The sequence below is a fragment of the Rosa chinensis genome, chromosome 1 (assembly GCF_002994745.2).
Source record: "Rosa chinensis cultivar Old Blush chromosome 1, RchiOBHm-V2, whole genome shotgun sequence".
Taxonomy (NCBI): domain Eukaryota; kingdom Viridiplantae; phylum Streptophyta; class Magnoliopsida; order Rosales; family Rosaceae; genus Rosa; species Rosa chinensis.
The window spans coordinates 6,025,704-6,040,853 of NC_037088.1; positions in this window are offsets into that span (position 1 = coordinate 6,025,704).

The following is a 15,150-nucleotide window of genomic DNA, read 5'->3' on the forward strand; positions in this document are numbered from 1 at the left end:
CACAAGCTTCAAGCTCGGTTGTGTATCGTACTGCATAATCCTCACAAGTCACGACCTTGAGTTTCGCTTCATGGGGCTCATCCAAATCCAAGCCTTCATCCTCATCAAATATTAATTCAAGTGGTGCATCATGAGGTTGAAGCAAGGTTATAACTGTAGGGGGCTCCCATAGAGTTGTCATAGGTGTAGGAGGGTGCTCTTGCGGTACCATGGTTTCTAAAATCTCATCAACTGCCGGCCAATCATCATCCTCATTCGTGGAAGCTTCTTGACTTGGTTCTTGCTCCTTTGGCCTTGATTCAAGCATGCCAAAATTGTCTCCACATGTTGCCCAATGTTCTCAGCAGATTCATTAAAACTTTGGTCATAAATTTCCATGTTTTCCTCATAAGTTTTCATGTCTTGGATACAAGAATCCACAATCTGCGAAAAGGAAGAAACATTTTTAGCCATAGAAGCAACTAATTCTTCAAGAGATTCACCTTGAGGTGTTGGCGATTGATAATCATGGTATGATAACGAAGAAGCTTCAACATCATTAAAGGATCCTTGTTGGATATTTGAGTAGCCATTCCACTCAGAGTTGGAGGATATTCCCATGCCGGATTGTATGCAAGGGCATAATGATCATTCCAATGCCCTTGGTTTGCTTGATATCCTCCAAACATACTACTTTGATGAAAGTCACTTTGATATTGCACGTTTGGACATGTCTCCGCTGAATGCCCAACCATGGAGCATATGGAACATGCCTCATAAGCTTGATGCCACATCTGAAACAAAGAAAATAAAAAATCAAGTTAGTAATATATACACAAACAAACAAAATAGAAACCAAGTACAATTGATAGCTAAATTTATAAGTTATTGATTTTCCTTATTCACACTTAAGATTGTCAATTGTAGCAAGGGTAAGCAAGGGTCTTTCCCGCAGAAGACTAAGATTATAACTACTCAAAACAATGCCACAAAAGTGATCACTGTTCCTAGCAAACAGCAGTCGAAAATCTAATTAAAAACCTAATTTAAATACTCAGAAAATTACGAAAATTTACAGGGATATACTAGACACACAGGGCGTCCAGCACACAAAATTTGGTGATTTTTGGATATCGTTTACTATAAAAATAAGGATTAATTTTAGTTTCCCCCCTGAGGTTTGGGGGTGTCATCATTTCACCCCCTCTACTTTCAATTTTGAATTTTTACCCCCTAAACTTTTCAATTTCAATCAGTCTTGTCCAAATTTTACTGTTCCGTCCAAATTGGACGTTAAGTTTGACTTTTGAGGGCTAAAATGGTCATTTCAACATAAAAAATTTAAAAAAATTAAAAATAAATTTTTTTTTCTTCTGTTTTTTATTTTTTATTTTATTTTATTTTATTTTTTTGTCTTCAACCTATACACCACAAATTATAATAGGTTTATAAAAACAAAAAAAATATTCCAGGTGGTTGAAAGCCGCTAACTGGTCTACAATATTTGTAATATATCTCCGATAAAGTGAAGAATTTTAGAATATATCCCCAATAAAGTGAAGAAATATCTGTAAAAAATAATTTTACACTTTATCTGTAAATAAATATCTGTATATCCCCAATAAAGTGAAGAAATATCTGTGTAAAATCATTTTTGGTTTGCGATATTTGTGATATATATCCAATATTTATCTGTAAATAAATATCTGTAAAAAATGATTTTACACATATATTTCTTCACTTTATTGGGGATATACAGATATTTACAGATAAAGTGTAAAATCATTTTTTACAGATATTTCTTCACTTTATTGGGGATATATCCTAAAATTCTTCAATTTATTGGATATATATTACAAATATCGTAGACCAAAAATGATTTTACACAGATATATCTTCACTTTATTGGGGATATATAGATATTTATTTACAGATAAAGTGTAAAATTATTTTTTACAAATATTTCTTCACTTTATTTGGGATATATCCTAAATTCTTCACTTTATCGGATATATGTCACAAATATCGTAGACCAGCGAGCGGCTTTCAACTACCTAGAGTATTTTTTTTGTTTTTATAAACCCATTATAACTTGTGGTGTATAGGTTGGAGACAAAATTTTTTTTTTAAAAAAATGAAGAAACAGAACAAAAAAAAAAACGAAGAAACTGAAAAAAAAAAAAAAAAAAAACTAAAAAGCAGAAAAAAAAAAACAGAATTTTATTTTTATTTTTTATGTTGAAATGACCATTTTAACCCTCAAAAGTCAAACTTAACGTCCAATTTGGACAGAACAGTAAAAATTGGACACGGCTGATTGAAATTGAAAAGTTTAGGGGGTAAAAATTCAAAATTGAAAGTAGAGGGGGTGAAATTTCACCCCCAAACCTCAGGGGGGTAAACTGAAATTAATCCAAAAAATAAAATACAGAAAGACAGAGAACAGAAAGAAAAATGAAACTGAAACAGATTTGAGATTGGTTGATATCAAGAGAATAAAGCTAGCTAGGGAAGATGCATCCACCCCCGACAATCACACACAAGACAATCTGTTCAATCCTAATTCAATTAATCTAGATGAAGATGCTCAGGTTGGCTCGGTACGCTTGAACACAACCTATTACCCTTTCTTACTTCGTACGCTAGGCAGGAAGTGCTCTACACCTAGACTATTCCCTAACAATGCAACCTAAAGGTACGCTTATTAGATTAAACATGCAGAGATCATTAAGGTCTAAAAGAGTTTGAGACATCACTAGGCATCGCAATAAACTTAGCGCCTTGCTAAACCTAGGACTTAGTTTACTTGATAGTGAAAACTAACAATTGCTTATCTAGAAGGTTTGAGGAGTCCAACTATTGACACAGGCATCAAACAATCAAAGCATTAGAACCCTAACATGCATACTAAGCGTGCACTCAAAGCATACAAGCAAGAATTCATCAATGGAAAAGTAGCAAACAAAAGTCTCATCTTGGATTAACAGAAAATAACATCAAAAATCAAATCATCTTGTAGTTCATGTCTAGGGGCTTCAAGCAGCCCCCTAACTAATAAGAACTATCTAAACATAGAAGAAATAAAACTAACTAAAGAAGGGGAGGAAGAGAGAGAGCCAGAGAGCGAGCGAGAGCTGCTGTTGATTGATCTCCTTTTATATGCTTAGAGGTTGCCTTCATCTTTCTTGTTGTGCAGGAAAACCAAAACCTAAAAGAATTAGGGTTCACGTGCTCAGGTGGAGTTTTCCTATTGGCTCTTGAACTTGATGACTTATTTCAACCATCCAGATCATGCCATTTGTCCATCATAAGTCGGAATATGAAGCAGAAACTCGTCCTCGGGCTTCTTGGTGTGATTTGGGCTTCGAAACATAAATTCCCGTCCAACCTCAGATTCACGCGCAGCCTGACCTCTTTGTACTAAATTGGCCATAACTTCTTCTACAAAAATGATATTAAAGAGCAGTAAAAAGATCTAGAAACTAGACATCTGAGGCTTTCCATCAATATAAATATCATCCTCCTGATCATTCTGAACTGGTCTCAGTGCTCTGTCGAAGTTGACTGATCTGCACAGCCAGATTTGCAGATTTTTCTTTTCAATCCCTCTTTTACTTCTTTTCTCCTTCTTTGCTCCAAGATACCTATAAAACAAATAAACAACGTAAATAACTAGAAAATACACTAAACTAACAAAGAAAGTATAGAGATTAATATTATTAAATATCGCATAATTATGCTCCCATCAGATAGAAATCATCCAACTCATCACACAAATTCCACCAATATATATATATATATATATCACGCAATATATATGTACATGGTCATTCACTCATGAATGCCACTAATACTACTATAGTCACAGTTAATCCCATAGCTCCAAGAAAATATGGTAATTAGGCTCATAACTAATATCGTGCGATTTACTCACCTCGAAACTCCCGCTGCGTCTTCAATATAGCATAAAGCAACTAATCAACAAAATAACCGTCCAAAGTACTTCGTCAAGTACCTAACACATATGGTTCCAACTTAATAACGATTCACATTTGATTTAAGTTCGAAACCTCTGTTTTGAACTAAAATCCCCAAAGTGGCGCCAATGTAGGCAAAACCACATCCCAAACCTCCCAAAGTCTCCGGAATACTTCGACGATCGATATGTCCAAACCACAAGTCGATCGGACGCTCGGATCTTCACGGATCGAATAAATCGACCGGTATGAAACCATAAAAATCATAACAAATCCATACGAACTCCAAAATTTGCATATTATATATTGAAACGCACGTATCAACGAGCAGAACATATATAATACCAAAAACAGTTTCCTACATGGCCGAAAAGCCACCAGAACGCCACCACAGGCGGTGGCGCATCGCCGCCGGCCAAAACTCAATATTTCACAAAACTTCCAACATCAAAGCTGTTCATCTAAGCATGCTTGTGAATTTTCATAACTAGCTCGAAGTCAGAAAACAAGCATAAAGGGTCGAAAACTACCTTACAAGCTTTGGATTTTTGCTCAATCCGAGTTGAACCGATTTCCACGTAAATCGATCCAAACAAACACCATAGATCGATCAGGGAGCCTTTTCTGAACTCAACCAAGGAAGCATGAAGCCACGAAGTCGCCGGAGCTACGTTTTCCGAAAGGGTCAGAAAACACCAAACTGCGCTGCCTTGCTGCGCTGCACACGGTGGATATCGCCACTAGAGGATGCCACAGAGACGACCAGACGGAGGAAACGAACTAATCTGAAAAGTTTTGTTGCCGGAGATCGCCGGAAAAGCCGGGTCGGGTCAGACGAGGGTGAGGAGAGAAAAAGGAGCGTTTCCGGTTTCCGGAAAAGGAAAATGGAAAAATGGAAATAGTAAGTTTCCAAAAATGGAAACTCCAACTTATAGTAACTTTTCAAATTTTCAAACACTCATAACTTTCTCATACGAACTCCGATTTCCACGTTCCACATATCCACGAACTCATATCGACGCGCTCTACAACTTTCGTGAATGAAGGTTTTGGAGAATCCCAACGAATAAAAATTCAACCTTTGCAACCCTCCTAAAACTATGTTATTCGAATAATTATTCGCCCGAAACACTTCCGCTCCATCCACGAGCCACGAAACCGTCCAAAAATCACAATTTAGATTCCGAAAAATCCTCGGAAAATAAATACGAATTTCCGGGGCATCACACAAATCTCCATGTAAAAAGACATTATTTACTTAGAACTATTATAGAGGCCAATCCAGATTAGCTGCTAAGGATAATAGGACTCGGACTGTATTAATCTTTGCCACAGGTGTTAATGTCTCCTCATAATCAACTCTATATGTCTGTATGTACCCCTCTACAACCAATCTCACCTTATATCTATTCACAGAAACATCAACATTGTGTTTAATTATGATTATCCATCTACCAACCCACAGCTCTTTTCCTAATGGAAGTGGCACAAAATCCCATGTATTATTTTTTGCAAAGCTTCTCTCTCTTCCTCCATTGTTTTTGCCCATTTGGTATCTTTCAGGGCATCCTGCACTTTACTAGGAATAGATACATCGGATATTTGATTCACAAAAGAAGCATAAGACTTGGATAAGCTATGGTTGACACAAAGTTAACAATAAGATATTTGGACTTGACATTCAAACTTGGTTCATCTTGTTTGGGTGGTTTGCCACGAGTAGATCTATTAGGTATTACATAATTAGAAGTGTTGACACTATTATCAGAATTTGAAGGAACAACATTAACCTCAGGTTCTTGACACTCCTTAGGAATCAATTGATCATGGGATTTGGTAAGGTTTTGAATCTCTTGAACTTTCTGAACTTTAGAATTTTCCACATCTTTCTAACCAAGTAAAAGAGGCTATCAATCATTAGAAACTGTGTGATCAATCTTTGCCATTGAGTTCTCCAGGGTTTGCTGATGATCGATAGTTAGATTTTCTGCCTTCGATCATTTGCCTACTGTGTTCTTTAGGATCTTCTGAGGATCGATCACATAAGAACTAGCGATCCATCGTTGAGTCGTTAGTAGCTGAATCAACGTTCTTAAACACCTTAGGAACCTCCACCGTCACTCCACTAACTTTCTCTTCCAAATATGTGTGGCACTCTCCTTGAAGAGAAGAGTTAGTCGAGGAAAAACAGCAAGCATCATCGTAATTGAAAATATACATACATCGTGATATACATCTTTTGAGTTTGAGGATGAAAGCATTAATTTGTAGCCTTTATGATTCAGACCATAATCCACAAAAACACACTTCAAAGATTTTGCATCAAGTTTGGTACATTTAGAAACATCAACTATAATGGCACAACAAAAAGACAAGGGTAGTAAGATTGTGAAAGGGGCAAATAGAGATATGAAAGGAAAGAACTTCATAAGGAATTTGACCTTAAGAATAGGGAGGATATCCTATTTATGAGATGGCATGCAGTAAGAATTGCACCGCCCCGGCCCTAACGACATTTGGACATATGAGCACTAAAAAAGAGAGAACGAGCTATATCAAGAAGATGACCATTTTTTCTTTCTACACACTCCATTTTATTCTGGAGTTTGTGGGCAAGTTGGTTGGTAAACAATATCATGAGAATGAAAAAATTATTGAAACATAGAATTGACAAATCCACCTCCCCGATTATCAAACTAAAAAACTTTTATATAGTCTCCAAATTGGGTTTGGACAAATGCAAAAAATTTTGAAAGGCCCAAAAGAGTTCAAATTGTGTTCAAGCAAGACTATTCAGGTAAGACGAATACAATCATCAATGAATAGCACAAACCATTTCATTCCAGACAAAGTAGACTCACAGGAAGGACCCCATACATCAGAATGAGTAAGTTCAAACGGAATGAAATTTTATTGGTAGTACTTAAAGGGTAATTGACCCGATGGCTTTTGTCCAAAACACACGACTCACAATGCAACTTAGAATCATCAACACTAAACAAGGACGACATTGACTTTTTCAGGACTTTACCTATTAGTTTGTAGCAAGTTGCTTTGGTATGTCCATACTTCTTGCAATAGTTGCATATAGCCTTTGGTGTGGATTGATAACCACAATACACAAGAGCTTCAAATTCCATTGCAGAAAAAGAAGAAGAAGCAAACACATAACACTCAGTTATGCAGTGGAGAATATAGGAAAAATAATGAACAGCCTGCTGGCAACTTGTCATTTGAATTGGGGTTGTGAATATGCTTAGATAGATCCGAAAGAGTTTCAAACTCTAGGTTTAGGTTTAAGTAGGCTCAAATCTTCAGAGAAACAAATGATCAAGCCCAATGAATTGGGTAAAGAAAAAAGATAAGAAATATCGATAAAAGATCAAACAAACAAAGAGTCCAAGTCCTAATATGATCTTTGCTCTAATACCAAGTCAAAGATTATAAGAAGATATTTTGAGAGAATGATTTCTGATATTTTATTCTTCTCACAAGGAGGACAAATATATACAAATACAATCCTTGTACCATACAGTAAGCAATAAACAATAGTAAACCTAATTAAAGTCTAATTAAAGTGGATTACAACATATACAACATACAAGAGTATCCTAAATATACATGGTAAATAGTATGACTCATACTTTAGTGGCACACTAGTCGCTAGGCTCATACCTTTTCTAGAGACGTCAACAGCGAGCCACTCAATAACTCAAAAGTATAGAATTTGTGCATGTTGCTAGTATATTTTCACAGTAGATTTCATCCTCAAAACAATGATATTAACCTTCTCAAGAATCAAGAATGTTGGAAGATCACCAAGGACACATCAACCAACACTTGTGCAAAATAACCAAAGGCATGTTCTTTAGTAGCATTGTCTATTTGCAACAGAATTTCCATTTGTTTGTCCAATCCGGGTGGTCGAATCTAGAAATACTAAGAAAATATGTAGGATTAAATTTTGCTTACTACCCTGAACTTTCAAGGGTTCATCAGTTCAGTCCCTGCACTTCTAATTTAATCACAAAAGTCCTTGCACTCTCTAATTTCATCAAATTGATCCATTCCATCACTACTCCATCAATTTTCTTTGTTAAGGTGCTAACATGGCCAGCTGAGGTCTAATCCTGCAGTTTTGTGGGACCTTCTCATAGGGAAAATTCCCAAAATACCTTAGACTATGAGAGTGAAAACGAGGGTTCATCATGATCAGGGTCTCACCCAAGCCACCAATTTCCATATCACTCTCACTAAACTGCGACCCATCGATGCCTGGACGAGAGTTTAAGCTGCCGAGATGGGTTATGTACTGGGACGGACCGCGGTAATGAACTGTCGGAATGGGGAAACATTTTCGGGTATCGGTGCCTAAGTTGGTTGGGTTGAGTGCAGGGGTGCACAAAGTAGAAATATATTGGCTTCTTGTTGGTATTCAAACAAGGGGTCGACTCCGGGATCGGTGCTGTTCCCAGGACTAGCTTGCCGGGAGAGTTTGTCTGGAGGAAAGTAGCGATAGGTTTGATCAGTGATCGCAGATCGATTCCATTATGGATGAGAGGAAGTTGCCCTTTTACTGTAGTGACGACCGGAGAAGAAAGCAGGGGTCGTGGGTGCCCAGAGAAGATTTCTGGGTGATTACGGTGGCGGCGCGTGGGTTACTTTTGGGCATCGCCCGACGACGGAGAGGTTGCCTATGGATCGTCGAAGGCCGCTGAGCACGATGGTGGTGGAGGTGATGCGGGGTTATGACTGGATACCCACTGGTGGAGGAGAAAGAGAAACCCAGATCTAGTTGCTCTCCCCTCGAGTTCTCTCTGAACAGAAACCCAAAAGCTGCAAAATAGAAAGAAAAAAAACTTGATTATGATGTTGGGAATTTTCCATGTGAGAAGGGTCCCACAAAATTGCCAGATCAGACTTCAGGTAGCCACGTCAGCACTTTAACAGAGAAAATTGACGGAGTAGTGACGGAATGGATCGATTTGATGAAATTGGAGAGTGCGAGGACTTTTTTGATTAAATTAGAAGTGTAAGGACTAAACTGATGAACCCTTGTAAGTACAGGATAGTAAACAGAATTTAATCCAAATATATATCGCATAAAATACATAGAAACAAAGTTAAGAGAGTAATATTTGAGATAGCAAGAACAAAGTTGCTTATAAAGTAGAAGCAATTTATTTTATCTCATTGACCTATCTTTGCTAGGGTTTACTCGATGGCGACGACCTTCGACAAAACTTCCAATCTGACCGGAAGCGGTGATCTTCGACTACGATGGCCGGCATATCCTCCCTTCTTATGTCCGGCTGGTTTGTGGGCGGCGGTGGTGGGGGTGCCCTCCGGTGTGCCCATCTGACTTTTCTTTGTGGTTTCCTTCGCAGTCTAAGGATCGTGATGGATGTTGGACATTGGCTACTTCCGACGTCATCTTGTTTGGGAGACAGTCTGGTGTCGGATGGATTTGATTGTGGAACCGGTGGAGGTCGGCGGGGTTGGTATGTCGGCAAAACCCGATTTCTGCTATTTGATGCCGCTTCTGAGCGAGGATCGGTGGCAGATCATGCTGAGCCTCCGTCTACTGTGATTCCAGGCTTTTGGCGCTGGGCATGGACTATACTTGAAAGCAATACCGGCGGAGGTTTTGGGTTGGATGACTGGAGATTTGCAGTGACGGAGGTCGACGGCGGCGTCAGACCAGAGTGAGCTGCCTTGTCTCCTTCCTGGGCAGACTGCTTCTGGGATCCTTGCTTTGGGCTTTCCGGGCTAGGGTTAACAGGATGGGCTATGTCCAACTGGGCTGTGGGTTGCTTGATTTGGTCTACATCTTTGGTGTGGGTTTGGCTGGATTGGGGCTCTAGGGCCCATAGTACTATTTAAATTTTGTTTAGGTCGCAAAGTTTAGATGCTTGGTTGGTAACTTTATTAAAACTTCTTCTAAGCATCTAGATCTTTGTTAGAATAATGGTGCGTGGACTTTCCAAAAGGTGGGTGTACTCTGGGTATACTGGGTTTTATTTGTTTTAGAATAGGATTTTGTATGTTTTAAAAGACGGCACTTTACTGTCGACCCCATATGGTTGTGTCGTTTGGTACTGCTTGCTGAATTATAAAACCGGGTTGACCTATTTCGATTCAAAAAGAAGTTGCTTGCAAAGTAGTTCTTGTAGAACTTTCGTTTGAGATAAAGCATTAAATGCACAACATAGATCAAGAAAGGGAAAACCTATCCTGCAGAGAAGAGTTAAACTATATGTTTTTGTAAAGAAAAAAAAAAGGAAAAAAAGAAAAGAAAGAAAGAACATTTTATGTACGCAACATGAAATGATAGATTAAGCTGAAAGCTCCACAGGCTAAAAGCAAAAACCGGGAGTGCCAAATATTGTAGAGGATAAAGCCATGGGCAACTACGTGTAGTAAATGACAACCAAAACCTTAAAGAAGCACAGGGATAAAGCTTCATTATCCAATTTATCAAACTCAAGAACTGATAATCATAATTTGATTAATGCCACAGAACCAAAAGTAATTCCACAATTACTTTTGTTTTAAATAGATTCCATAATTACTTCTTTACTATTACACGATATATTTTCTGTTGATCGAGGCAATATTTGCTGTTGTGGCATTGCTGTTTGCTGAAGCATGGATTCTGTTGTGTGTGGAATGCTGCAGATTGTTGATTCTGCTGAAGCTTAGAGAGAAATGAGTCCGACGAAAAGGGTTGCATAACAGATGCTGATTGCATATGAGACTGGTTTTACAAGGCACAAGAATAACACTTTGACGTACTAGTGTACTACATCAACAGCTCACACAGACATTACCCAAACACTTGCGTGCAATATTCTTCGACCCAATCAGGTGTGCCTTCTGCAATTTGTTCTGCTACAGTGCTACATGTTATGCAAAAATGCCGTGAGTTGAATCGATGCATGTACATGGATGTTGCTCTGGTGTTGTAAGTTGTGTTTAATGGCAAGGAAGAAAGGATGCTGATTTTAATCTTTTAGCTCAATTTGGAAGCGCGCAGTACGTGATTCCAAAAAGAGTTACTATATGGAAAAAAATTATTGGCATTATAAGAGTATATGTGATGTCTTATACTCATTATTAACCTATTGCCAAATCATTCTTTGCAAAAGTATATCATTCTCGTCCTAAATCCTATAGCTATTTTTTATTATTTATTTATTTTTATTTTTATTTTTTAAAATAGAGTTTGAAACCCAGTCATGAGTATTTGGCCAAAAGCCCAAAAAGGAATATTACAGCTAGCCTTCAAACATGATATCTTGAATTATGTCAGGAGTCTCCGCTAACTATACATACTCTTCATTCGAACACCTAGTTAAATGGTTTAATTTATAGGCCACACCAATAACTTCGTGCGACACGTGATTAATATGAGTCCCCATTTAAGCTCATTGACATAGGCTCAAATATCATCAACAATGAGACCAATTATCGAAGTATCTTCAACAATTCTATTCACTGCTGCTGCTAGAGATGTGTTATCTAGGGGGTAGCATAATGCACTGAAAAACGGTACAGCATTGGAAAAAGTGGGTTGGAAACTGCACCAGAACAAAACGGTGTCATTTCTCTCCCAAATCGCACCGACCTGCATGAATATGGTGCGGTTGCGGTTTCGGGTCCTAATTCGCCTGATTTAAACCACACCGTCCCGCTTTATTTATTTATTTTATTTTAAATATATATTATTTTTCTGAATGGATACAATTCTAAGCTCATGTAGGCTTGAGTGCACCTGATCATCAATAACCCTAATAGCATGACCTCTTTACTCATTCAGTCACTCTTCTCTCGCCTCTATCTCGACCTTCATCTCCGATCAACCTTCTTCTCTCAATTCAGCAACCCAACAACTGTTGTGAAATTTTAATTAAAACTAGCAAGCGCATGAATTGTCGTTAGTATAGTGTGCAAGTACGAGGTCGTTCCAACTGAGGATTGATAATCAATTTAAATCCTAACTCCATTAATCCAAACTAAAACACAAAAACACATAAACAATATATCAAGCTAAAGAAGATATTGTTTTTAGATTTTCGAATAAACAAATAATGTGAAAATTAAAGAAAGAAAGAAACAAACAAACAAAATGTACAAGTTAAAAAGCAAAGATGATAGAACCTAGGGTTTCAGAATTAACCACTAACAATCCTATTTATGTTTCAATGCAATTAACAGATTCTTTTGCTTCTTTTTATGACAATTCCCGCATCTAAGTCCAGGTACGGCACTTAGACCATAGTTTTCCTTAAGTGTATGATTCTCTCCAGGTACGGTAGATGTTGTATATCCTAACATGCAGTTTATCCAGGTACGGCATAAATTTAACACATAGGACTCATTACGTTCTAGCAAGGGAATCATGCAAACCATTACTTCAGGTACTACAATAATGTAATTCACAACTCTTAATCCCAAGAAGCTAATTTGAATTATATTGCAGGTACGCCTCAAATTTGATCATCTTCTAATTACTAGTTGCAGAGCCCTAAGGTGATCAATCAAAGAACTTGAACATAAAGCATCAATTTAAATAGTGATTAAGAATTCATCATAAAGAAACTATAAATCCATCAATATAACATCAAAGTACATAAACAATCATGCTAAGGCATCATCCTAACCCTAGAAAAAGGTTTAGCAAATAATTAAAACATAGGAAAAACTAAAAAGAATGGAAAGGGAAAAGAAGGGGAAGATGCATGAGTCGTCTCTGCTCCTTTAGGCGTCTACATTGTGCTTCAGAGACGTCCTACTCATGTAAATTTGTGCTCCCTTATATAGGGGAGATTCCTACTCATCTTTGGCTTCTAGCTTCCTTGCAGGACTTGAGATTATTAGATTCCTTTCTTCATTTGGAATGGGAAAACCTTGAAATATCTCTTGTGAAGGAGGAATACATGTGTTCTTTGCATCCTCATTTGAATCTTTGTCCTTGAAACATTAGGATTGACGATCTTGTGCCACGGAACTTGAGTACTCCACGAAGGGTAAGGCTATGTTATGTTAATAATTCTCATACATCAACAATTTTTACCACTTTGAGGACTCATTTTACCACTTTAAGGACTCATTTTATCACTTAAGGACTCACCGGTAACTACATTTTTTTAGCACTTTAAGGACTCATGTTACCACTTTGATGACTAATATTACTATTTTGAGGACTCATTTTTTCCACTTTAAGGCAATTGTATGCATGTCATACGTTAACACATTGTAGAATTTCCCTACCCCCTCCAGGAATGTTAGTGAACTCCCGAGCAGATTTTCTGTTCTGACCTATCTTCACTCAAACGATCATAACTTTCTTCAAAAGAGTCGAAATTGAGATCCGTAAAATTTTACAGAAATTAGACATCCGTAGTTTTCTAATGATATAAGGCTCATTATCTAGTTCGATCTGGTAATTTCCCAGTAATTTGGCGAAATTAGATGTTCTGCACAGGCAGATTCTGGGACTTGGGATTGCACATCGCCTTTCAATCCTAGTTAGCTCATATTGGCCTCTTTTATTCTTTCTTTGAGACAAACCTACAGAAATACTAAATTAATGTAAATGAATCATAAATAAAGAGAACTAAACATAAATATCAAGATTAAGAGGCATAGAATTATAGGAAAATATAAGCACATAAGCAACTTGGCACTTCTTTGATTTTGGCTTCCCTCCTCGGTGCTTTTTTTATTGTTAAGTTTCAGAATGTATAATTTTCACAAGATGGGTCAAATTTGGCCTGACATTTTGGGCCTCATTTTATGGGCTTATAAAGTAAAAACAATAATCGGGTTCAACCCAAAACCGAATCGCGCCGCACCGAAAAATGTGATAACCGAATTAATGGATTTAGCCCATTTGAAATGTGGTCGCGGTTTGCAAAATGCCCAATCTGATAAAGTGATTTAGTTGTGGTTTCGGCGTTGAACCACACAGCCCCGTACCGCGCCCACACTATCAATGTCAATGCATTGCTAACCATGTTGCTTGGCAAACAACACTCCTCTCAATACAAAGACCCCCTCGTGAATAGCAGAGGAAACTCCACTTACATATTTGCTGAAAGCACCCAAATAATAGCCATCTGCGTCAAGCATTACTCCACCTATTCCACCATTTCCACAGCCCTCCGAAAAGGACTCATCTACATTAAGTTTGAGTCCTTGACCTATTTTTTCCAGAAAAAAAAAAAGAAAAAAAGAAAAATGAAATTGGTTCCATATATGACTTAAAAGAACAAAATTGGAGAATTATTTCCCAATCAGTTTGTCTCAATGACAAAAATATCGGATATTGAGGAAATATTAATGGTTCGAAAAATGAAAATTTTTGATGGAAATATCGATTTCGGTAAATAATCGAGAAAAATGATGGAAATTTAAAGAAAAACATAGAAATTTTAAGTGAAACTGTTTTATATATTTGTTTTATCAATTATCTACTATATTTGAAAAGAAAACCTTGAATAAACATCGTTATATAGTGAGTTGTAATAATTGAAGATGAAAATGTAAATGCTGAATCGCTGACAATTTTAAATTTTTTTGAAATAAACCATTTGTTTTAATGGCTAGAAACCTAATAGGAGGTTAGGCCATCACGCCTTATATACATTCTTTGTACATATCATACATTACACCTTGAATTACATGAGTAACTTAGAACCACATGGAGTACCTATGAGGTACAAAATCTTCACTATCTTCATCATCTCTATTTGTAGAGCCTTAAGTGTATTGTGAAGAATAGTCATTAATTAAATGCCATCCCTTTGTAGTTTTGCGTTTGAAGAATATTCATAAGTCGATCCTAAGTATGCGTCTGGAGATAACAGATTTGTAGGGACTTGGATTAACTTATTTTTGTAATATCTCTATACTTTACTAATCTCATATATAATGTAGGAGTGTATTGACATATAATATGTGTATGTATTAAGATACTAAATATTAAAAACTAGTAAATGTCATTACTTAGTACGATAAAATAAACTATAAAAACCAAATGCTTAATAATATTAACTAATTACTTACCAAATTTTGGTTCACCAACTAGGAGCATAATAATTTTTTGGAGTGAAGAAGAAAGTAGTATGAGAAAGAGAAGTGAAGAAAGAAACTTGTAGTTTCATTCAGAGGAAGAAATGAACTGAATTTT